This window comes from Rhinolophus sinicus, chromosome 14 (genome assembly GCF_057876585.1).
Source record: "Rhinolophus sinicus isolate RSI-liver-muscle chromosome 14, RSI-T2T, whole genome shotgun sequence".
Lineage (NCBI taxonomy): Eukaryota > Metazoa > Chordata > Mammalia > Chiroptera > Rhinolophidae > Rhinolophus > Rhinolophus sinicus.
Window position 1 is genome coordinate 168,099,422 of NC_142514.1, and position 27,718 is coordinate 168,127,139.

At 37.5% G+C, this 27,718-nt stretch overlaps 1 pseudogene; it reads left to right on the forward strand.

Moving 5' to 3' along the window:
• The first annotated feature begins 22,923 nt into the window (after nt 1–22,923).
• LOC109450805 (suppressor of SWI4 1 homolog pseudogene) lies at nt 22,924–24,636 on the forward strand (annotated as a pseudogene).
• Nucleotides 24,637–27,718: the final 3,082 nt, after the last annotated feature.

Here is a 27,718-nt window from a genome sequence, read left to right on the forward strand (position 1 = left end):
ACTGAGTCTGAGCTACCTGTCAAAGAACTCCCACGGAAGGGTTAAGAGTTAAGCACTATTGTCTAAAAGTGTCTGATTTTATACCTCACACCCTTTGAAGAAAGGATTTTGAGTGGCTTATGATAAAAATCAAAATAAGACAGAAACAGCTAAAAACCAAATGCAGACACACACACACCCCAAAGTACTATGGTTAATTTTCCAGCTTCTTTTCATGATCCCCTTTCCTTAAGTGTTAAGACCATGCTCATGTCTCCATGGTTTTGCTGTTTCTCTTGCCAAAAATTTCCTTATCCACCTATTTAATTTTCAGATTTCTGCCCGAATATTGCCCTTAGTGGCTCCTTTGGCCAAAATTAAATTCTCCTTTCTCTATGCTCATATACCTTTCTATCTGTAGCCATTATAAAAATAGCATACTTCATTGAAATTATCTGTGTGTTTCCCTTCCTCCCCTGTGAGCATCCTGAAAGCAAAGACTTTGCCCTATTCATCTTAGGAGCTTCTGCACAATCAGTCACGTGTTGGGGAATTAGTGATAAGAACAAACTTTCATTGTGCATTTAGGATGTGTTTAAGAACTGTCCTAAGCTTTGTAGATGTATTAATTCATTTAATATTTTCAATCACATTGAAAGGCATATTCCATTGCAATCCCCACTTTATATAAGGAGAAACTGAGATATTATGATTATGTGAATTGCCAAATTTATGAATCAAGAAACAAGAAAATGGCAAAACTTAGCTTTCTAAATCTAAGCACATGCTAGGGTCAACTTGCTTAATTCTATTTTGACGCTAAATAACTGTAATGGCAGATTGTTAGTTAAAGAGTCATTTGGGAACATTTAAAGAGAATACTTAGAGTTAAAAACATAATAGGCAATAAAAATTGACCATGATATTTGAGGGGCCATGAGCCTGCTCAAACTTCCCGGACTATGGAGTAAAGTGAAGAGGTCTTTTTGAAGACTGAAATTGATCACTGCTATTTGTCTTTCAGTAGATGAGTGGCAGAATAGACTTACTTTGATATCTTTAACCCCTTTCCACCCTGTCCCATTTTAGGGTGATGATTTCCATCAAACATCGAAGACTTGGGAGAGCTGCAAAGCAGATATTTAGTAGAGCTGAGAAAATTATGCCATAAAATTAAAGACGTGAGCAAGAATTTAAACACATTTTAGAAAGTTAGCAAGTGTATTTTCAGGGAAAATTAACAATAGAACCCGTAAAAGGAGCAGGAAAAAATCTCTAGCATTGGTGGCTCTTACCCTCCAAACTCTGTTTTCTTAATAGAAAATGGGAATATATCAGTCAGGATGTGATAGGTTCAGTGCTGGTAACAAATGACCCCCAACTTTCAGTGACTTAACAAAGCAAAGATTTATTTCTCTCTCATGTCCAAGATGGGGTTGACAGGCTGCTCTGCTTGTTAGACTCACTCAGGATTCAGGCCGATACACATGCCTAATTTCAAAGGGTGTGGGCAATGTAAGGAGTGGAATCATACCAATTGCCCAGGAGGTGGGTAGCAGGAAACATTTGGTGAATAGCACTAATTAGTACTCCAGGGGTTATGATAGTGTCTATTCCATAGGGTTTTTGTGTGTATATAATGAGATCGTGCTTAGAGAGTACCAGTCACATAGCAAGTGTTAGCTATTAATGATAGTAATAAACAGCACTGTTTTCTCACAAGCTTCTTTTCCTTAAGGAGGAAAAATATAATAGAGAACATTATACACAGCATGTCAAATTGGAGCCCAGGCAGGTCAAATTTAATTTCTGATAGGAAGTATTATCCCCAGGCCTATTAACCCAATTATAAATTGATTCTTGGCAACTGAGAACAAAGTTTTTTAAAAAGGTCGGGAGAATAGCATAATAAATGTACCATATTTGCTTGATTTAAGGCACTGTTTATTTTTAACATTTTAATATTTCTTAGTCTGTGTTGTATTTTATTATGGAATATAAATATGATATACCTTTCTCCACTTAAAAATTTTGCTCCTGAAAAGCTGCTAATAAGTGATCGGTATATCTAAATCTCTGGTGTTCTTGAATTTTTTTTAAAAAGTGTGAATTGAAAAAAATATGAGTGTAATATCAAAAGAAATGAAAAAAAAGTTTTCACCGCAATGGTTCTTCTGAAGTGATAAGTCCATACGGGATTTAGACTTCAGATGTATAACTATTTGTGTTCGGTCACCCTTCCCCTTCTTGTTTTTATACCAGGTTTCTTTGTCTGCTTCACAAGAAATGTGATGCAAAGATGGTTATTTTTACCATACCGAGAAATATCTCCTGGTGGAAGTTTTTTTAAAAGGTAGCTATTGCATTCTGAGTCATTAGCTGACAGTGAGAAGACTTTGAGTACAGCAAGGAAACAGCTTCCTCCGACTGGTGTGCAAAAGGAAAACAGCAGGGATTCCATATGCGGCGTCAGTCTAGGTAAATGACATCTGTTATCAACTTGTGTCTGTGACCAAGACATCCATTAATGGACGCAGGCACACCTCAACCACAGAAGGCAGCTGCCTTATATAGCAGCAGGGTTTGCCAGCAACAACAGAAGCAGTAACAGCAGCAATTTGTAAATCACATCAAATTAAAACTGCAAATTGTGTGGCGGCTTTAGAAGCATTCTTTCACACCTCCTCGTCTAAGTTTTCTCACTGAAAGTTGATGGAGGAGCTGCCATGCCCAAAGGAAATCCAAATGCCTGACAGTTCATTAGCCTTGGGGAGCCTTTCCTCTACCCTTAAAGATTCCAAAACAACGTGTCTGCTCTGGGGTTAGCTGATGGCCAGGTAGCTTCACCTCATGGTGGGTTAGTGAACCAGAAGGCATCACCAGCACTTCCGTCTGTGACTTTCCTGCTGCCTCATTGGGAAAGAAACTTTTCTGACCATTTGAGTCTTAACCCTAGGACGACAAGTCTTAACTTTTGCTGGGTAAAAAGTTATTCTGAGGAATTTGTTAAATTTCCCAGACCTTAGCCTTGGAATTCCAATTCATAGGCACTGGAGTTGAGTCACATATAGATAGTAAGTGGGCCCTTCTGCAAAGATCACTGTTCCCCAAACAGATTGATTGGTTCTTAAACGGGAAATCAACTGTGAAGCTCACTAAAATTACAAACCTGTTTTGGTCCCACCCTTGGAAGGTCACAGTGGGGTACAGGCATCTGTGTTAAAAAAAAAAAAAAAAAAAAAATGTAAACATGATCCTGATATACACTTTACAGGGGATAGTTACAGAAAATAATCCATGTTATAGTATCAAACTATATAATTACCAAGTGAAAGATCATTAAAGAGATGGATTAGATGATGTGAACCATCATGGATGAAATCAGAAGCAGAAGACCAACTAGTATTATTGAAGCCTTACTATTTATTTCATTGGTTGGCAGTAGAATGACATAATTGCGAGCCTTGGTGTGTGGGGACCAGATTGCCTGGGTTTGAATGCAGGCCCTATTGCTTTCTAGCTGTGTGAAACTGCACAGGAAACTTCTTTGCTTGGTTTTCCTTATGTATAAAATGTGTAACGTAGGGTCATTGTATGGAGAGTGTTAACCGAGAAAAGCAATTAGAATACACTTGTCACAGAGCAGATGTTCAACAACGTTGGCTGTTGGTGTTACTATGTGCCAGACACTTCTGTGTCAGTGAATTCTCACAGTTCTGTAACATAGAAACTATTATTATCTCCCTCTTACAAATGAGGAAATTGAAACACAGAGAGATTAGGTCACCAATCCAAAATCATGCATTCCATACATTTAGTCACTACACTAAATGTAGATCTGAAGAGAATCACAGGGTTTCTTAAATATATCCCACATCTTTCTCAAGGTCCTCCTGCAGTGCGTTAGTGGAAATGTGGGCAATGGTGACAATAGGAAGTGACTACATGTGTTTTTTGGGTAAGACAGAGGAGGCTCCTCTATTACTACTTATAGTGTGATTGTGGGCAAGTCACTTAGTACTTCTGTGACTTCGTATATAAATATGCAAAATATTCGGTTGGTGTATATAGCTCCATGATTTTTTTCTGTGGAAAAATGACAATGTGTGAATTTCCTATGAGTACTCACTATATATTGATGGCCATCTAATCCTGCGTTGCAGGATTAGAAAAAAAAACCAGATTAAATGTTCGTTATGTACATAGTTCTATGCTAGGTAAAGTGGAGAATATGAAAATAAAAAATAATGAACACTTACTTATAAAACATAATATCAGTCATAATTTGTGCTTTCAATTCATCATTTTGCACTGATAAGCACAGGGATAGACTCCCCGCACCACCAATATGTCACATGAATTATGTCCCCACAGTGGACAGTTGAATCAGTGCCAGGCAGCTAACACAACTGGAGACAATTGGATTATCTCCCCTAGAATTTGGAATCCTATTTAATGCATGGGTTTTGAGGCAATAATTAATTATAAATTTTGTGCCAGACACATATACAGAAAAGCAGATAAGTCAGATCTATGGATAAAAAAAGACACAAAAATGAAGCAGTTAGACAAAGAGAAGCAGGTTGAGAACCCATTTGTCAGGATAGAGAGACCAGTTTGAAGTATCTGTGTAAGTTCCCGAAAGCTTGCTCTTGGCTGACTCTGCCAGTCCTGACCCCTGGTTGATTATCTTTTACTTGGATTGTCTGAGGTTGCAGAAGTTCTTTCCGATAACTTTCATTTTATGGTTAAACTAGTTTGAGGTGAGTTTCCATACTTTGGCACAATATAACCTTGACTAAGATACTAAAGTAGAAAGAAGAGGAGGAAGTCAATACCTGTTAAGCACTTCATTTAGCCCGAAGACAGCCATGAAATATAGGCATTAGTATCATATTTTAGTGATGAGGAAATTGGGATTGAGAACATGTAACTTACTTGAGATCAAACTTCTACATAGGATAGAAACAAGTCTTTGTGACACCATATATCATTTTCATCACTGCCTTGCTACAGAGGAAAGAATCCTTATACCACAAAAATGACAGTGCACTAAAATGAATGATTCAAGGTCATTTAGGGGAGCTGAGAGAGGGCAAAGCTCAGTGTATATAGGAAAGGCACAATAAGGGTATTGTTAGATAATAAAAAATAGCTTATAATATGAAGTTGCTAATTAAAAAAATCATAAAATAAAAATAAAACCATTTAATAAGAATATAAAGATAATTTGGAGACTTAGAATGAAAAGTTCCTGGTCTCCATGTTGTTTTAACCAAAGCTTTCCGTTGAATTTGTTTTCCTATGAGGAATATGAAAACATGAATATTTAACCAAGATTTTGGTAAATTATAAGTCTTTTTAAAAAATTATAGCTAATTACAAAGCACGATTTAGTTGTGTATGTGTGTGTGTGTTTCTAATTTTGAAGACATGTCTTTAAAACAAGCTGTTTAGCACTCTGGAATTGTGGGCCGATTCAAAATACTTACTACTATGTACTAGTTATGAACGTTTTCCTGTGAGAACATACTGCTCATTCTCTGGAAAAGAGCTTTAAACATAATGTACAACACCGGCATGAGCAGGAGAGATCAGAAGTGAAGAAGAGTCTGGTCTAAATCTTCATTCTACTACTTAGTAACTGTGAACTTAGATCAAATCTGAGCCTGAGATTGATTCTTTATCTGAATAATACAGATAAAGTACAGATAGTAAGTGTACTTACCTCATAGGAAGTATGATGGTTTATTAGATACTGCAGATGAAATAGTTGCTATGCAATACATGCTACATGATGAAACAGTTACGCATACTGGGCTTATAGCCAGAATGACTGGATACAAACCCTAGCCCTGCTACTTACTAAAACGAGACCTTGAGCAAGCTATGCATCCTTGCATGTGATAACCTTCCAAGCTATGTTAACTTTAACTTCCTGAAATGCAGGTCAGCTTAATGCCTATACTACAGGACTGTTTTGAGAATTAAATTATTCCATTCATGCAGGGCACTTAAAAACAATGACTGGCATATAGTAAGTACTCAATAGATACAGGCTGTTTTTATTAAAACAATGTGTTTGTAGCATCCATTGCAAATGGAGTTGGATATCTATCTGGTGGCACCGTGGAGCCGAAAGATACAAGATTACCTCTATGTGACATAGTGATTCACCTAGCAGGAGTTGGGGGAGGGTTTGAAAGGATAAAGATTATGGTAAGAACTAAGAGAATGCCTATATGTCAGCCTGTGGAAGTGGAAACCAGGAAGTAGAGGAAGAAGGTGTTTGAGTAGTGGGTGATGCCCAGCATAAGAAAAGCTGTCATGATGGTAAGCTTCTGCAAGGGTAAGTGGGGTTTCCAGGGCTTGTATTCCTCAGAAAATCACGGGGAATGACCACTGCTCTGATGCTACCCTTCCAGAACATAAAGAATAAAGCCTTATGTGAGCAACCAATCTCTACACATCATTATTTCAAATTATCCTAAAAGCATACTGAGGAAAATATTAAATGTTAAATGTTGCCAAATTATTGAAAAAGTACCTAATTTAAGTCTCTTTTAAAAGTAGGCTGAATTTCCAAAATATGGTGAAAAAAAGGGTCTAACTTTCTAAGAGATGCTAGAAAGTAGATAGTTGTGAGGATTCAAGGAGGTAAAAGAAAATACAACAAATAATTGGGGAAAATGCAATTTTTTTCATCCTGGGGTGGAGTGATATAGTAGAAAAAATAACTGAAGTTAGATAGCCCTGGGTTCAAATTCTGGGTAACCTTAGGTAAATTACCTCAGCTTTCTGATCTGTAGTTTCTTCATCTATAAAATGTGGATTTAAATATATATAAATGTATTCAGAGAGTAGTATATGATTAAATGCATTTATATTCATATCTCTTAAGTGATTTAGACACTGAAATATGAATTTAAACAAAGGCAAAGAAAAATCCCATTAACTAGAAGACGGAGAGCACCAGTCTCTGGTCTCAGGAGTGTATCTTCTGAGTCTGTTGTTCCCTTAATTGACCCCGTGAAGCAGCTATATAAGTGTGCATGGCTGATATGACAGTAAGAGGCGGTAGTCTCTGGGATGCTTGGCTGTGAGGCATGGTCGCCATTTGGACAGCCAGGGTCTCTGTCAGCTCTGGTGTGGGAGCTAAAAGAAGCCTTTTGTCGTTACATGGGCTCTATTCAACACATTTGCCATGGGGGAAATTTCTCCCCCCTTTCAACTATTGGACTGAAGGTTTTTGATTGGCCTTCACTCTTGTTACCCATATTTCCATAATGCTAGATAATCGCAAACCACATAAAAACATTTTGATGTATAGCTATATATATGGTAATCCCATTGAGTGACATTTGCACGGCAGCACTGCACTGCTGTTGATAAATAATACATTGTATTACATTTTATAGATTGAGGCAGAGGAATTAGAAATGGGGAAAGAAAAAGCCCTATTCAGTTATTTCCATTCCACTCATTGCTTGCTGTGGTGTGCTGCAGAGTGTTGCACAGGTTTTAAAATGAATACACAAACGTAGGGGTTTTGGATTTCTTTCATTATTGTATAAAATGTATTCATGAACATGCCAAGATAGAGTGTAGGGCATACCTTGATACATTGATGTAGGACAACACAATGATGGGAATAGTTACCGGTTGGCACATCTGCTTATCCTCGTACATGAATGGCAGATACATACCATAAATGTCATTACTTTTCATTGCTGTACCAATGGCAGCATCACTAATTGACCACGACATTCATCTAAACAGAATCAAGAGGCAATTGGAGCAGAAAATGCCATCTTTACAGGCAGTCCCTACCAAATGTTGTTGGTAGTTAAACGTCTTGGCTATACTGACACACAAAGTCAGAGGATGTGGAGGAAAGCAGCAGCCTGCAAGGCAGGCGGAGGTCAAACAGCAACAGGTCCATGCTCCTAGTTTCCTCAGTGTCAAAACAGTAGGCAGACCTTTAAAATCCAGAGCATTAATACTCATATCTTCTCATTTTGTCATATTGTGATCACTATCCCAATGGTTCTCCTATGTGTCGCCTAATTTAGTTAACAACTTTATTGAGTACCTATTCTGTTAGGGATTTCAGCCAAATATCTGCCATGCCAACCCCTCCTTTAAAACCTTGAATTAAGGTTATTTCTGATGTCAGTAGTTTCCTATTTGGGATGCCATACAAAACCTCTCAAGTCATTGAGATCAATGTGTTGTTACATCTACCGAAATTTGTATCACAGTAAGTTATTGTATGTTTACATCAACTCCCACAATTCATTATTATATTACATCATTCTTTAGAGACCAGTAAGAGTTAAACACACATGTATGGATAGGAGTTTGGAAGGGGGTTGGTAAGAGACAAAGATTGGAACCAACACTGAGCAAATTCAATTATTTTAGTCTTTGTTCTAAATACTTTATAAATGTATCCTAGATAAAAGCAAAACAAGATTTTGAGAATCTCAATTTTATACAACTTGGGGGCCATCTCTAAGAAAAGAACAGAAAGTTACAGATTCACAGTTGAGTATAGGATCTTAAAAGGGTCCCATACAATAAAGAGAACTGAAGCTTGAACATTGTTAACTTTGTGGTAAATCTGTCTCTGATTCTAGCACATTAGAAACAAAAATAGTAATTTGCATATACATGTGTAATAGAATGAGAAGTGGAACCTTTATAGTTTCCCTGGGGTTTGGCTACTGTCCTCCAAATTGATTAAACTGTTGAGAGTATTCCTACATTTTAACAAGAGGGTCTACAGACATCTCTGTTGGGGTCATTGAAGAAGTGACCAAATTTCCCATATAGAAAAAAAATTCATCTTCTACATATATGATAAAATAGAGGGGTTTTCCAAAGAGGTATTCTTGAAGAGATTATATGAAATACAGCAGTTTTACACACTTTTCTTCCCTTCCTATTAGTGAAGGGCTGTGTTTTCCTTTGCCTGCAGACATGATTAGGGTCAAAGGAAAAACACTCACAGAGATAGGATTATCTACAACAAGGGGAGACTAGCAACTCACACCATGGCTGAGCTACAGAAATTACTAAGACTGCATCTTCTAGACCTAATTGCAAGAAAATTCTTGAGGGCATGCATAAGAATGGTTCCTCCTTGCCTGAAAAACTCTAAAAGAGTGAAAGCTAGCTGACATATCTGATGATGGCAGAGGAAGAAAGCAGCAGTGAGAATGGTCTACCCTTTGAAATTTGGCAGAACAAAGATGCTTGTGTGTATATGTGTGTTTCTCCTGTAGCCTCAGTGGATGTGATAGTCACACCATGTTTAAATGACTGAGTGTTGAGGTGAGGGTAACATGGCTAACATGTTGAGGTGAATAGACTGGGGAATTGGAATGAGGTCAGCCATATAGTTCATCATACCAAAATGGTAGAGTGAGGGTTCCTGTGAATAGTCTCCAAGAACCCTCCAATTCACATCCATGAAAGAGCCAAAATGGGGATCTCTGACTCAGTAGTCACCAGTGAATTATCACCTGCATTAACAAAGTAAAAGTATTCTGCTCATTTCCTTCTCATCACTTTCTTTCTTCCTCCTTACCTCACAAAGTCTGTTGAGTGGAGAGTGACCACATTCAAATCCTTCTTTCCTGTTGTTTGTCCCAAACATTTGGTCACTCTTGAACTGGAGTGGGGGGAAATGTTTGAACGGCATGAGAGGTTAGTTTTGATTCAGATTATACGAGACTTTTTCATCATGAAAAATGATCCTTTTCTAATGTCCAGAAGTTATCAGAAAAGCAATCCATCTGTCCAAGATATCTAGAGAGAGGGAATGGAGATCTCACAGAATATATGTGAAGGTCCTTGTAGAAAAATAAAATGGTTTTCTGACTATTCTTCCAAGTCCAGTGTGTTTACTTAACCTGTTAGACATCCTCCTGTACTTTTATAAAATGATTTTGCAACATAGCATTCAACTGTCCAGTTTACTATGCTCTCTTGTTACGCTGTTATGAAAACTCATTATATAAATATAACCATATATAAGCTACTATTGAAAGTAAAATACATGAACTTATAGAGCGTTTGATTCCTTATGTGAATCAAATCCTCTAAAAAGTCCTCCATGAAGGCATTGAATGAGTACCCTTGATCTCTAGTACATTAAGAAATTATTAAATTTGCTGATGACACCAAGTTTTATTTCTTTTCTTCACCTTGGCTAGTGCAAAGTTTGCTGTTTCTGCTGGAATAACACTGCTGTGAGCCCCCAGATATTATAAACATATTATGCATAGAAGGTTGTATAGGGAGGGGGTATAGCAACAAAAGAAAACAATAATCTATTTCATGACAAAGATTCAAAAAAATTTATCGTGTACTACTGCTCATTGCTCTTGTATGTGAGCAGCACTGTAAAAGTGCGGCTTTTTTTTACCAGTTGATATCTCTGATTCTTTATTTATTGAAGGAAATCTAGTTATTCAACATTTTTGTTTTCTGTTTCCTTCAAGGTTCAATTTTTTTAATATGTAAAAAGCAAAATTGAATTTACTTTAGTAGTAACCATTACCGTTCCGTGTCATGAATTTTATGTGCATTTAAATATTACAAAGAGACACATTTTTTTCCACTACAGTTAAAATAAAACGTACCATGAAATTTTACCTTCTGAGGCATTAAAATGATTAAGATTATGAAGATGATGTTGACCTAGCCACAATACTTTAAACAATATGTGTATGAACACTTTATTGGTTGCAATTTCACTAGTCTATATTATCTCACTTTATTCTCATGACAAATTGATACATAGAAGAAGCAGTTGGTCTTAGATCACTTTTGCAAATGTGAGATTTGACATTCACAGAGGTTAGAGGTTAGATAAATTTATAAAAAGTGTGTAAGGCAGAACTGGAAAATTCTAAATCCCATGAATTCCTAAACAGAAACCCATGCTCCCTGTATTTTATCATCACAAATATACTTGCCCTCCTGCTCACATATTTGGCAGCACATATACTAAAACTGGAACAATACAGAGCAGATTAGGATGGAATGAGTCAAAATATCTGAAGGAATTTAAAAGAGGGGCAGAAAACAGGGAAGACAATATGTCACAAATGTTGGGGTTAATATTTTTAAGTGGAATCAATTAAGATATTAAAATTGCTTATAAATATATGATACAGGTAGCAGAGAATTTTGGTTGCTGCAGATTCTAGGAGAAATTATATAGATTTTATTAACTTCAAAGAAGTCAGGAAAGGAGAAAGAGAAAAACCAAAACCAGATAGTACTGCTAGAGAACATATTGCTAACCGAACTACATAAACAGTGACATTAAATATAAGTGGACTAATTAAAAAGCAGCGATGCTCAGACTGCATTAAAAAGCAAGACCCAACTATTTTGTGGTCTCGATAGTCATCATTTTATATACAAAGACACAACTAGGTTGAATGTAAAAGGGTTGAACTACATGCTAAGCAAACACTAAGAATAAGAAACATGGTATGATTATATTAATATCAGACAAAATTGACTTAAAGACTATAACAAAAAATAAATAGAAAACATTCAGAATCATAAAATGGTTAATTCTTGAAGAAGATATGTAAAGCCTAAATGTTTGTGCTTCTAATAACAGAACTACAAAATACATAAAAAAACATGGACAGAACTAGATGAAAAATAGACAAATGCACATTCACAGTTACAAATTTTGACACCTTATTTTTTGTAATGAATAGAGAACCAAAAACAAAAATATTAATAGTGATATATAGATGATACAATGATATATACAGTGATGTAGAAAAATTGAACATGCAATACATAACTTGATTACAGTTTATTTATATAACGTTAAGCCTAATAACTATAAAATGCATGTTCTTTTCAAGTATACATGCAATGTACACCAGGATGGACCATATCATGGACCATAACATGAGTCCAAATATAATCCAAAGGTATCTGGTCTGCCTGGATAGTTCCATAAACATCACATTAGTCCACCATATAAATATATGAGGTCAATCAGACTGAATGAACAAAAAGTGGAAAGTGTGCTAGAGGTCTTGTTAAAACATGTACAATCCTTAGGATAAAGGAAAAACTTTATGAAGACTCAAGGGCTTACCACATCAGGGAATTTTCCTAGGAGCCCAGGGGTATGGGGCATGCTAGAACATCTCTAAAGGGGTACCTTATACTTGCCTATAGAGTAGGGGTTAAATGTGCAAGTAAGCAAAATGACCAGGCCAATTGACATCAGCTAGTTTTTTTCATTGGTCACCTCCATGCTGGCACAATGGGCACATGAAAGGAGTGGCTACGATGTCAGGAATGGATGCTATACATAGCCCCAATAGCATGGGCTTCAAGGCTGAGTAAGCTATAGCTGCAGCCAAATGTCCAGTGGCCATCAACAGAAACTTGCACTGAGTTCCTAATACGGCACCATCATTTAAGGGGTGGTCATTTGATTGTTTTGGAAAGGTCAGTGATTCATCTTTATTGGAATCCACACATATTCTGGGACTGGGTTTTCTTTCCTACTTAGCAGGGTTTTATCCAGCATCATCTTCTGAGGATTTACAGTGTTTGGTTCACATATGGAATTACACAGGAAATTGCATTAGATTAAGGGACCCACTTTATAGCTATTGAGTTATCTATTGCTGCATGAAAATGCCCCCAAATTTAGTGGCTTAAAGCAATAAACACTTATTTTATTGCACAATTTCTCTGGGTCAATGATCTGGGAGTAGCTTAGCTGGATAGTTATGCCAACTGAAGTGGTATTCAACATGTCACCTGGGGCTGTAGTCAATTAAAGGACTGTTTTCATCTGGAAATCCATTTGCAAGGTGTCTCACTCACTTACCTGGCAAATAAGAGCTGTTGTTTTTTTTGTGTGTGTGGGGGTCCCAATTCCTTGCCACATGGACCCTGTGTAAGGCTGCTTGAGCTTCTTTAGAATTTGACAAATGTTAGATGGAATAGCTATGGAAGACACACAGTATCATTTTCACAGTATCCTATTAGTTATATAGATTAGTCCCATTCTATGTGAGAGAAGACTACAGAAGAGGATGAATACATGGAAATAAAAATCAATGAGCAACATCTTGGAGGCTGGCCTACATAAGAGCCAGTATGGTGAGGCAGTGGGCACATGACTATGGGATTCATTGGTTCTATCCCTTACAGTATCCCACAGAAATAGAGATCCACACTGGTATAGTGATGGAATGGACTTTTGAAGGCATGGCTGAGGTTTCCACTTTGAAATTTCATGCTACAGGAATGGTGCTCCATCCAACTAGGATGTAGTATACACCCTAATTCAGTGGCCTTATATGATGTTGTTTCCCAAATAATTAGAATACATGGGATCATTAACCAAAGTGTGGAAGTAGAGGTAGCCCCATTTGTCATCACTCCTAGTGCTCTATTTGGGGGAATTTGAATTTCATCTTTCCACAAATCTAGCCTCTGTGGGTCCAGATTCTCTCTGTTGGAAAGACTTTCCTTTCCTCTGAATTGCTTTAGTCAAAAAATCAGTTCATTCTGTGTATGGTTGTATTTCTAATTTCTCAGTTTTCCAGTCAATTTATCTATGTGTCTATCCTTACACCAATACCACCATATCTTGATTCCTGTCATTTATGCAGTAAATCTTGAAATCAAATAGTTTAAGTTCCCCAACTTTTTCTTCCCCACATTGGATATTCTAATCCTATCTATTTTCATACAAATTTTTAGAATCAACTCATTGATTTCATCAAAAAAAAACTATTTGGATTGTATTAGGATTGTATTGAATCTGCAGATCAACTTGGAGAAAATAGACACCTGGCTTAGGTTGGGTCCTCTGTGATATGGGCTCTGCCACACTGATATTTGTACCCTCGAGGTTTATTGGTGAGTGGTCTTGAGAACAACTCTTGAGGGGTCGAAAAGTGAAATAAATTGGCTCCCATGAGACATCTTCAACAGAGACCTCCCTCAATTTCATGGGGGAGCTCTGTAACACACATAAATATTCAGGATTTGCCTGTGATAGGCACCACATCATACAAGGTCCACATTGTTGCCATAAAAACATTGATGAAGTTGTCAGAATAATAAATACAAAATAAAATAATATAAATTAGATCCAATAAATAAGTAGATATTTATTATATGCAAATAATATATAAATATATAATAATATATATACATATTATATTTATATATAAAATATTTATATATAAAATATTTATTTCCACACTGGTAAGAAAACAAATTAGCTGACTGTTAAGGAATAAGCATCATTTAACCAGGTTTTCGATGTATCTTTTTCAACGTTCTATTTCTTCTTTCTATTTCTTTTTTTAAGATATTGGTGCTCCTTTTTTAACAACTTAAAAACTGACTGGTGACACCTAAGTTTGCAGCTGTCCATAAGAATATGTATCTTAATTTTCAGTTGTAAATTATTCTATTTTCTCAAGATGCCAGGAGAATAAAACATACTGTGGCTGTTCCTAACTGGATAAAAATATGTCAAGTTCAAAAGGTTTAGAAGGGATTTATCGGGGAGATGATCACATAGTGTGTTTTATGATTTGCTACAAATTCTGTGGTCGCAGCATCTTGGGGCAAAGTGCTTACTCTGCATTACTGAGAGTTTGGTATTGTCACTCTGCCCATTATTATAGAATCTGATAGATAGAATGGTATTTCCCCAGAGAGCAATCTGTCCCAGGACTGCATGACTGCTGATTTATTTCCATTTACAGTGGTGTTGCTTGTACCCAGGGCCTGCTTATTTTCAGTTATCACAGTTGGAGGGAGGCATCTTCTCTGCTCCCCATAATTGGAAAAGTATCCTTTCACTCTGCATATCCCATTCTTAAATGCTGAGCTCACATGTCACATTTCATGAAGTTGTCACTTTATCTCTTTTCTTCCAGTCTCTATTCTGAAATCCAAAATATTTGTTTGTAGATGACTTTATTCCCTACAAACTAATTGCAGGCATCATATGCTAAGAATGTTGTTTTCTAAGTAATAGTCTCCATGATGCCTACGGAAATACTATAGTACATATAGAGAGGCACTTAGTGGCTCAATGAATTAATCTTAGCCAAGGTCGTTAAATGGGGACAATATAAAAGAAGAAAAAGAAATGTAAATTGGTTTAATAGAGTACAGTTTTGTTTTTCTTTCCAGACAATATGTCACAAATGTTGGGGTTAATATTTTTAAATGGAGTCAATTAAGATATTAAAAATGGTTATAAATGTATGATATAGGTGGCAGAGAATTTTGTTTGCTGCAGATTCTAGGAGAAATTAGTATTTTATGAAATAACAAATCCAGTATGTATCTTAATTCAGAAAATAGCAGATGATATGTGATTATCACAATATGGTCAACTGTACTCTTATCATATTAGTAAACCATTGGGTTAAAATATTTTCAGAGATCTGAAAATGCAACATCTGCCAATATTTTGTAAGTGAAGCTCTTGTCTACAGCCAGTTTTGCTAAATGCCTAAGACCTGCTAAATCTTCTCAGATTGCAACACTTTTTCTAGAAGGCTAACTCTCCAGCAATAGCTGTGCCCTTCCATAATTGGAGCTTCTAGACACTGACTCTCTTCCAGAACCTCAGGTATCACTGAATTCTGGAAACTCCTGTGTCTACCTTGCATGGTTAATGCCTTGTGCCTTTTCTTAATCCTTCCCACACCTCTGTAATTATTCAAGTTAATGTCTTTTCAGTATTTGCCCTATATTTCCTTCTGAGACCCTAAAGTAGAAACAACTTATTCCTAATTAATTGATAGTAATATTTCCTGTTGGAAAGCTTTCCACACCCTGGAGCGGGTATATTTCAACATTCCATGTTTTCATTCTCTCTAACTTCTCTTTCCCTGAAAACATCAACCTGGGAGCTCCTTTGAATCCAATGCCATCTCCTTTGCAAAGAGACCTATGGGCCAGAATTTGAATCAACAGGTCATTTAAAGTTGGAAGAGTAGTTGACTCACCACAAGGTCCAAATTATAGATATGCCACATACATAAAAACACACTGAAATAAAAGGTGCAATCACAGGAGAAAAATTCTAACGAATGAGTAAAAACTCCTAGAAGACCTAGAATATAACAACCAACCTTAGCAGTTTCTAAATCTTTGCAGAATGTACAGGTCTGTGTGTAAACACCATTGTCTCTTTTAGTTATTCATTACTGTCATTGGTTACCTATGAAATACAAAGATTTCAGTAAAAGAAGCATTCAATTTTTAGATAACTTAAATGTGGTGTCTCCTTTCAGAAAGTTCCTTTCTAATGGAAAGCAGGATCTTCTTCTGCCTCCTACTTAGGTACCTGTAACCTGCCTCCCACTCTAACCCTTCTATAGTGACTTTTCTTTCAAGTCATTCTCGACCTACTTAGGTGCTAAAGGAGCCATGGTTTTTCTTATCCTCTTGGATTTAATATTCCTGCTGCTCTTTCATGAAACTACGATCTCTTTCCCTATTTTCTATTTCTGAGGGAACAAATGGATTTGTTCATCTTGATTATATCCCTTTCACTGGTCTCTCTATACACGTCACATTCTGTTGCTCCTTTCTTCCCTTCCAATGAATAGTTCTGGCAATTTCCAAAGTCCCATTTTCAACTACTATTTCAGCCTGAGTTATAACCTCAGGGGAATGACTCTCAAATATGTACCATTACAATTTATTACTCTTATCTTGAACTCTGGTTTTGCATTCCTGTCTGTCTTCAGGATATCTATTTTTGATGCCATAAAATCACGTCAGCCTACATTCTTAAGGTAAAATGATCAGATTGCAATATTTTACCACTGAAATACAAACTTCAACCCCATTCTTACTGTCTAGTTTTAATACAGTTTAGTGCAGAGGCTGAGAAATTACAGCCCATGCACACCTGTTTTTGTAAAGCATGTAAGGAAATAATACTTGTAATAGTTCAAATAGTTGAAAAAAATCGAGAGGGAATAATATTTTATGATATGAAAATTTAGGACATTAAAATTGTGTCTATAAATAACATATTGGCAAATAGCCATGCTTAGTTTACATGTTGTCTATGGCTCCTTTTGCCCTATAATCAGAGTTGAGTGGTTGCAACAGAGACAATATTGGCTCAAAGCTTAACATATTTATATCTGGCCCTGTAGAGAAAAAAATCTGCTGGCCCCTGATTTAGTAGATGAAGCCTGAGTTTAAGAGGAGACTGACAGAGCGAAATATGAATCTTAGATACTGTCCTCACCAAGTGAACTTTCAGAGAATGTTACTTAGCACTAATTAGCCTCAGTTTTCTTATCTGTAAAACTGAAATGCCAACGGTGAAGCCCTTCTATGAGGTTTATTTCATCTAGCCCGATTACTCTGTACACTTTTAATTATTTTCTCAGTTTCTTTTTTCTAGTTGATCTTTCTGGTGAAGCAATGGCAGACAAAATATATTTTGTTATAGTATCACCTCAGAAATGTTTTATAGTATCTGTGTTGTTCAAGACTGTTTCAAGTTCCAGTGAAAGAACCTCAGCTGGAACTAATTTAAAGAAGCATATTATATAATTTTAGATTTTGATTTTTTTTTCATTTTATACATGCATACACACGTACATGCAAATATGTGTAGTGTATACAAACATATATGGTACATAATGTATGATCTATATATAGTGAATTACACATATGGTGTTATAAAAATGGCTCCTTTAAAGTCATGTTTGAAAAACTTCCTTACCGTCTTATACTACTACTTACAAAAATAGAATCCAATTTGTTCAAAGGACTTAGTGTCAAAGTTACCACTATATGATAATAGAAAAATGTATTCTTCTGTGAGGTCCATTCTCATAATTTATGAAACAATTTATTCTAACTGTCTCATTGCATCTACAACGAGGTCTTTGTCAACATAGGAGCTACTTTTTGCTCCTTCTAACAGTTTTTAGGGAACATTAATTTTGTTTCCTTTGAAGTTGTTTTACATACAACACTTTTTACATTTTCTGACTAACCATACTACCCATTTATCTAAGAAGAAGAAAATACTTTAATTCATCCTCTATTTTTTATTTTCATTCTCTTAAATCTCAAAGTATCATTTGTTTTATTTTATTTTGTTAGATTTTCTATACACCTCATCCTCCTGACTCTCTCTTTCTCTCTCTGCATGAACATATAATTTATAATTTATAACATATATACTATAACATAGATGAACATAATACATATGACCATATAATACATAATATACATACATACATACACACATATACCTTGATATCTCTATATATGTTGCTATCTTTCTGTTTATATACGACACACAACACACACACACACACACACACACACACACACACACAAGATCTGATGATTAACTCTGCAAACTCATCCTAGAAAGAGTGCTATATACCTCATTGCTGAATATAACTATGGTCAACTTCGAAGTACTCCCCCTGGGAAGCTATGCACTGACGCCAGTGCCCCGTCCATCCTTCAAGGCAATTTTGGAACTCTTTTTCTGGAATGGCTATCAGAGCTGCCATCGTATTACCCTTGATGTCCTGAATGTCATCAAAATGTCTTCCTTTCAATATTTCCTGTATCTTCGGGTAAAGAAAGAAGTCATTGTGGGCCAGATCAGGTGAGTAGGGAGGGTGTTCCAATGCAGTTATTTGTTTACTGGCTAAAAACTCCCTCACAGACAGTGCTGTGTGAGCTGGTACATTGTTGTGATGCAAGAGCCATGAATTGTTGGTGAAAAGTTGAGGTCATTTTCATCTAACTTTTTCATGCTGCTTTTCAGCACTTCCAAAGAATAAACTTGGTTGTTTGTCCAGTTGGTACAAATTCATAATGAATAATCCCTCTGATATCAAAAAAGGTTAGCAATATGATTTTCATTCTTGATTTGGACTGACTGAAATTTTTTGGTCATGAGAATTGGCTGACTTCTGTCGTGCACTTCGAGGCTTTGTTTCAGGGTCATATTGGTCCACCCATGTTTCATCACCAGTGATAACATGGCCCCAAACATCATCTTGCCTCTGCAAAAGGTCTTGGCATACTTCCACTCTCCTTTGCTTGTGTTCATCGATGAGCAACTTTGGGACCATTTTTGCACACACTTTTTTCATGCCAAGATTTTTCAGTTAAGATTTTCTGTTTCTCTACTGATGTTTACTTGGTCTGCTATGCTTCTCACAGTCAGCTGACAATTCTGACACATAAGTCGATGAATTTTTGCAATGTTTTCATTATTTCTGCTTGTTTCTGTCTGCCCTCACTGCTCTTCCTCAGTGACACATTCTCTCCCCTCAGAAAAACGTTTAATCCACTTGTACACTGCCGTTTTCTTCACGGCATTACCCCCATAAACTTGGACTAACATGCCCCTGATTTCACTTCCACTCTTCCCAAATTAACAAGAAATTCAGTGTTTGTTCGTTGCTCTAATTCAAGCTCAGACATTCTTGCGAAAGTACACAAAACACACAACAACAATATTGAACTCCACTCAGCAAGACACTGCCACATGTTAACACGAACACAGCCGTGAGACACTAACATACCAAGGTTATGAAACTTTACCGAGCTGTTTGTACAGTGCTGCCAATGTAAGCACAGGGTGGCAAGTTCATGAACTTAAGTGGCAGACCTCGTGTGTGTGTGTGTGTGTGTGTGTGTGTGTGTGTGTATGTATTATAAATATTATATTATATATAATATACATGTATATAATATAATATATATAATATGTATATATGTATTTTATATATATATATATATATATATATATAATCTGTATACACAGAAGATGCCAAAAAATGTGTACACATTTTAAGAAAGGAAAAAACTGTATTAAAATTATGCTGATGGTAACCACTTTGAGCAGCTCTTATAATTGCAGAAGTTAAATGTGTCTTGTGTTCATCTTTTGTTGTCAGTATATGTTTAGTATTGTATTTTAACAGTGTTTTTCTGTTCTTAAAATATGTATACATTTTTGTCTATATATAGACAAAAAATACATATGCATATACATGTATATATAGATGCATATATTGGTTGCTTACTATGGAATATTTTATACTTGCATAAAGCAAACAATCATTTAGAAACATAATTGGCAACATGGATAGATCATAAAACAACAGTGTTTTTGTTTTTTTTAATTTAAAGAGTAGACCAACTCTCCCTCCTTAGCTACATATCACTCAGTATATATAGACTCATAACTCACTCTCTTGGTCCTCACAGTTTGCAATTTAATAGAGAAAATGGGAATAAAAAATAATATATGTATTTGTGTATATCTATATTATGTAGTATATATGAAGATAGCAATAGGTTCATATTTGTAGGTAGTATGATCATAACTAAAAAAAAGTTTTTAAACTGCTTTCCAAAAGACTTCTAGGTCATATAAGAACCGGTTCTGCCATGACATTATGGTTGAGATCAACATAAATATGGAGCTAACGTAGTTCATGTCAAGTACATAAATTATACAGTTTAAGGTTGGTGGTAAGTGTTCCCTTGACTATCATTTACCAGTATAATTTCTGACAAAGACTGTGGTATTCATGCATTCAGAGTATACAGTGTTAATCTTTGGAAAATTTGAATAATGCGACTGCAGGGATATTATTTAATGTTTAAGTTTCTTAAATTAGATATTTACTTACTTATGGGCTACTTAGGTTTTCTTTTTATTAACGTGCTTTCCTTTTTCTCTCTAATTTTTCACTATATGAAAAGACTACTCTCCCTGCCCACCCCCACCCCCAGGCTATTCCCACCTGTGCCCATTTTTAATTGAATCTATTATTGACTTAACCTAAACGTATGTAATTTGTTTTCTGTGTAATTGGAAATTGTGTTTTATTCAATAATTCTCAAGGAATGTTTCAGAAATGCAGGTTTTACTGAAATATGTGTGGTGGAGTGTTTTATGTAAAGGGGAGCAATCTTTGCACTTCCAGCTATTTTCATTACACTAAGATTCAGGAGCTGTTATTTCAATGAAATTGAAAGAGAACCTATTCACTGGCTGGCAATCATAGACTGAAAGTTTGTAGTTCTTGTGGTTTGATCTCATTGTATATTATTTGAATAGAATGTATCAAGTGAAATATGGGGAAATGCAAGATAAACAAAATTGGCAAACACTGTTAAAGGTAAAATACAAAGATGTCTGTATCTTTTGCTTTCTCAAAATCTATACATTTTATGATATATTATAAATGTATTAAAGAATGTGTTCAAAGTATGCAGTAGTTTACAAATACTTTAGTGAATCAGAATGAAAGCAATGTTCCTCTTTAAGGAATCGTTCTTATTCATAAAAGGGAATTTCATACAGATAAATATAGAACTTTTAATAATGAAGTATTGTTTCAATTGTATATCTTTGGATTATGTACATTATTTTGATGCACATAACCAGTGCTTTTTTGTGTATTATGAAGCAATGAATAGAGGTGAGTAATAGTATTAAAATACCTTTATGTTTTACAAAGTGCTAGAATATACATTTATCAACAATCTTATGTGGTGTCTGGGCATTATTATTAGTCTTCTGACTCCTAGTTAAAGTTTCTTATATACACTAGACTACCATTCTTTTGCTTTTAAAGAAATGCATAACCAAATAAAGTTGGAATCATCAAACCATAAGTAATTATATGCTCATCTGACCTCCTAGTTTGTGATTAGATACATGTCAAAGGCAAAACAGAACAAATTGTGCTGCTCAGCAGCCAAATCTATTTATTGACAAAATAGGGTATACGGAATGCTCAGGCGAACATTTCTGGTATTAGCAGAGTTGCTGATTATACAAGGTCTGTCTGAGAAAGAAAACAACTATTGTCATGTTCCAAGATGTTGGGTGGCAAGATCAGTTGCAGTATAGATATTCCAACAAAGAAACTTCCTGGATAAAGAACATGAAAGGAAAGAGAAGAGACATACTGTTAGTGGGTTCTTCAAAGTTAGTATAATGGAGCTGGATTACATTCTCCTTCAGAGATCAAACTAAAGCTTTCTAAGACTGGCAAGAACACCGCTTTCTTAGAGCAGTTAAAGAGGTCAGAGAGGCAAGATGACGTGGGTGGAGATGGGGAGGGGTGGGAGACCATGGCCTTGTGTTTGGGGGCATCTTACAGAGCAGGAGTTTTGGAGTCAGGGTGACCTAGGTACAAATCCTAGATTCACCCCTTTTCAGTGATGTGAATATACGTAATAGGTCAGTTGTAAACCAAGACCAAATCAAACTAAACATAAAATTCCAAAGTGACATGCCAGAGCATTATGCAGTTTGTAATGGAAATATTTGAAAACAAGTTCAGGATTATGGGCTAAAAGCACTGAGGGGTGGGGGGGGTGGGGGCAGAGACAGGATATGAGTGGGGGCTCGCTCTTTGGAGAGAGTTACATGTGTTCTGTGAGTCTCTCCCACCCCAACGCAGAGGGATGAGAGTGCCTGCATGCACCATTCTCAATTCTAATGAGAAAGGCTTTTGTGGGGCCCCTGGGAGTGCTTGGTGTTTCCTGTAATTGTAGGGAGGAACACAGTGGATTCCTATTGAGGAATATAAGGGCAAGGGGCTGTGACTATCAGCTTGAGACAATGGGGTGGGATGGAAGAGAAGAGGAGGGAGAGAGGGAAAGAGAGGATGGGTGGGGGGATGAGGAAGGGAGGGAGAGGGAAGGAGGGAGAGAGGGAGAGAGAGAACTAGGAGAGATCCCAGTCTTCATTGTGCCGTAGATACATTTACAGTGAGGCCAGGGAAAAAGGGTGGAAATGTTTCACCAATGCCAGATGTGCGTGACTTGGAAAAAGAGCTAGTCTGAAGCCATTTAAAACACTGACCGAGAGAACAGGTGGAGGGGATGGAACCTCAACGGAGAAATTCTGAGTGGAATAAACTACCAAAGGCCAAGGTTTGAAGGAAGAGTGCCAATCCAAAGAAAATACTTTTTTACATGCACTAAAGTGCCATCAGCTGTTTGGGATGGGGTGGGTGGGTAGGGTGTGTGTGAGTGGATTCTGAATAACATGCAAAGGTGATCAGGAAGGAACGTGTTTGCTCTCAAAGCATGTCAAGTGAAGGGATTTCCCAATAGCAATGCCTATTTAACCAGAATTTAATTTTACTCTTTCCTGTCTTTCCCAACATACCCCATCTTGCACCCCAGCCAGGAAACAGATATCTCAGTTTTCTGAGAATTTAAAAGCCATATGTGTGTATAACACAGTGGGTCACTAGTTACTCTCGCCGGCATGGGAAACCAGCGTCTGGAGCGGCCTCGGGGAGGAGAGGGCAGCTTGGGGCAGTTGAGGCTGACCTGGCACCAGAAGCACGTGCGCAGGCGTCCAGGTGCAATTCCACGGGCTCCAGGCACGTATTGCGCAGCCGTACTTGTCCGTGTGAGGGTAGCGCAAGTCTCAGCATCTTACATCTCTGCCTGGACTTGCAGTGGGTGTGGAGCTGCTCCCACGGCCATCGGTTTGAAAGAGAAACTCTGAAGGACTGTGTGTCAGTGGCTGGGCCCCTTGTGGTCTCAAACTTCCTCATCTTGAGCCAAACCGAGACCAAGATCTACTTTAAGCTCAAGGGCGTTCCAGGAGGCCCCACGATGACCTTTCCGGTCAGCAGGTACACGCTGGTGTGAGCTGTGGGCTCCTCCCTGCATGGACGCTACACCCATTCCTTCTGATGCCCAACAGCGTCGGTCCCCAGGGCATGCACGTGAAGCTCAGGCCACCACATTCCAGAACCTGTCCCCTTCCATCAGCGGCACGAGGTGAATGTGAACACCATTAAGTGCTGCTTTCTCATCAACTATATCCCTGACGCCCAGGAGCTGGATTCCTGCCATTATGGATAGCATCAAAGCCATTCCTGTGGGCGCAAGTCGTGGGATAAAAAAGCTACTGCAGAAGTTCCCCAACAGGTGCCGTGTGCCCGACACCGGGAGCTGCTGGCCACGGGCGGGGCTGTGACAAAGCGAGGTAGAGCCTGGAGGGGAACAAGATTGCTGAGCTGCCCGAGGTGGTTGCGGCCACTGCAATATGCGGTCCAGCACAGCGTGGTGAGGCTTATGGAGACTGGGCCTCAGATAACCAGCAGCTCATCCAGGTCCAGGAGGCTGTTGGGGAGGGGGACGTCCTGTTCCACAGTGACCTGCACCAGACGTTGGAGGACCATCAGGCCACCCTGGCAGCCAAGAAGGAGAAGTTGCAGTTCCAGGCCCAGAGGCAGGCCCAGAATATCAGCGCAAGTGGGAGCAGCCGGAGAGGAACCTGGTGGGCATGAAGAGGGCAAGGGCAGAGGCTGTGGGGACAGTGATGCCTGGGGACCTGGGGGCCCTTCAGAAGCAGAAGGGGCCAGTCAGCTGCAGCAGCAGAAGGAGGAGGCTGAGGCCGAGTATTTCTGCCAGGTGATGGGTGATGAGCCTGACAAGGAGGTGTTCCTGAAGGTTGCCAAGCGGAGACAACCCACCACCTCACCCCCACCCCCAGGCTGGAAGCAGCCAGTAAAGGAGTGGAGAACAGAATGAGGCTGGGAAAACAGGTGGTGAGCTGAGGCCTCCAAAGACGACTTCTAAGAGCCTTTTTACACGTTGGTGAGTTTTTTGTTTTGTTTTGTTTTTTGGGGGGGAGGGAACCTGGGTGTCTTTCTATATCAATTTGGTGACAATGCACTTGCTAATGGGAGGTAAAATAACTTATAGAGTTAATTTATTTAACTTCTCCACAAACTGTTCCCACCTCCAAAAAAGTTTGGTTAGATTTTAAAAGAGTTGAACAAAACCCTATTGTAATATAAATTCTGACAGAGTTCAGATGGCGATTGCCTCCCATCTTCCTCCTTAAACAAGGTTCTTAAGAATGGTTGGAGGCCATCCTTAAGTGGGAAGAGAGGATGGTGAGACCAGGTGGAAACACAAAAGTAACCCCATCTAGGGTGGGACACGGAGATCAATCGTGGGTCCTAATGGCCCTCTATTCTCCCACTGAATTCTCCTGGAATGGGACTGTGGGGACAGAGCCCCAGAGAGTAGTTTACAGGCTCTCGGCCTCACGTGGAAGGGTGCTGGCTCGGGTAGTGAATGGCCGTCGGCTGTGGCTGAATGGCCTTCGGCTGTGGCCGGTTAGCCAATTGGCCGCTGGTATAACTGCTGCGGCTACGGAGGACTGCCGAGGATTGCCGAGGAGCCGAGCAGAGCCAAAGAGAGCGGAAGAGGAGGGCCGAGAGAGAGGAACAGAGTCGAGAGAGTGGAGGAGAGTCGTCGGTCAGTCGGTCGGTTGGCGGAAAAGCAGACGGCAGGTCACGTGTCCGGTGAACCCAGCCTCCAGTGAGACCATAGTGGTATGACTCCCCTACCTATGGCTCCGTGGGTGTTCCTTTTTGGCCTCACCATATCCTGCATTCTTGTGTGGGGAGCGGGAGCAGAGACCCCGCAGGCCACCCCGCCTGAAAGATGGCGCGGTGAGAAGGCCTCCCCGCACGACAAATGGCGCAGCGAGCAGGGTCCCCCGCACGACAGGGACCAATAAAAAAAGGCAACTTTCGAGGAGTGTCTATCTAACCATGGAACCCATAATTATCGCTGTGGGTATTTCAGTTACCAACCATCACTAAATGGCTCCAAAAGTCAACTGGATCTTAGAAAGATTTAAGGCCCTGTAGCCAAGACTAGGATGTCTGCCAAACAGGAGCTTGTTTTTTGCTCCCAGAGCAGTTTATGGAAAGATTTTACTGTAGTTATCAAGTAAATATGAAATACAATAGAAAATTCAGGCTGCAAACAGTTAAACTGTATAATAAGGCAATTTATAAGGAAGGAGATAAATAGCTATGGGAAGACTGGGCCTGTAAAGCATTTCCAGAAAGTTGTAATTGTTTATAGGTGTAGATTTCTGTTCTCTTATGAGAGTACTGTTATGTATAGAGATCCATGAGGCTCCCTTAGGGAGATAAATTATACTAAGTTTAATACTGAAACAGAAATAGAAAGATAGTTGTAAAATCAGTGATGAATTTGTATAAAAAAATTTTGACTTTGTTTTCCTTTTCATTGTCATAGAAGTGTTTGTATGGTCTGTGAATATGTTATCCAATTAGAATAGAAATTTGTCTGTTTTATTTGTTTTGATTTTTAAGTGACCATTAAGAGATGTGGAAATTTTAATTTAGTCACTTGATTATGAATAGGAAATTGATTGTGATGCTATTTTTATTGGCCAATGTTGTGCCAAAGCACCTAAGGTCTTATTTTATTATAATGCTACCTAAATCTATTGAGGAGTTGCTATTTATCATTCATTCGTTAGACAAATATTTATTGAGAGCCTCCTATGTGCCTGGCATTGTAGGTCCTGAGAACACAACAGTACAATAAAGATACAAAGGGCCTTCCTTCATGTTGTTTATATTCTAGAAGGGACAAAGATTATAAGCAGGTAGTTAATACATATTTTTCCATAATAAGAATACAGGAGGCTAGGAGGACATAGAGTGACAGTTTGCTATGTTAAAGGACTCGGTAATGGTCCCTATGAGGAGGTAGGATCATTTGTGTTGAGTGAAGTGAGGGAATAAGTTATTTATTTGGGAGAGAAATACTTCACAAAAGTAAACAGGAAGAGCAAATACTGTAAAATGCACTATATTATCTGAATTTGAGGAACTTTAAGGTCAGGTTAATTCAATGATCAAGAGGGATTTAATAGGAAGAAGACCTGAAAGGCAGTGGGGAGCCACGTCGTTTAGCGATTTGTAGGAGACCATTGAAATATTTTAGAGCAAGAGAGAGATATAATCTGCTTTTTTTTCATACATTGTCTGACAATCTATGCCTGTTGTTTGAGGTATTTAGACCATTCCCATTCAAAGTAATTATTGATATGCTTGGATTCATTTCTGTCATATGTAATTTGTTTTCCAGATATTTTGTGTAATTTAGTGTATCTTGATTCTTCCTTGACTACATTCTTTTGTCCTAAATATATATACATATTTAGTGTGACATTTCCACTCCTCTGTTGATTTTTAAATGCATTTTTTTTCTGAAAGGTTTGGTTGTTTTAAGGATTATACTATGCATATTAATTATCATAAACTACTTCAGATTAATATTAATTCAATTTTCGTTAAATGATCAAACCTTGTTTCAATATAATTTAATTCCTTCTCCCTTTCTTTTTGCTATTATTGTTATATATATTATATTTATATATATTATGAACCCAAACAATACCATGATATATTTATCACATTATATGATGCTTTGTTTTCTATACAAGCTAAGAAGAGAAAAATATATTTATATATTCATATAAATCTACATAAAATAGATTGATTTATACTACATATAGTATATATATGTATATAGTATTTATACACATAAATACTATATATTTATAAATCAATAGATTGATTTATACTATATATACATAAATATATATATTTGCCACTTTCTATTTTTGATGTTAATTCGTTCCTATGGATTTCAGTTATAATCTGATGTAATTTTTTGTCACCCTGAAGAACTTTCTTTAATATTTCTTGTAAGGAAGGTCTGGTAGCAACATTTTTATATTTTATTTCGCCTCTATTTTTGCAGTGTATAGAATTCTTCGTTGACCATTTGCATTTTTTCCATCACTTTGAATGTTCCA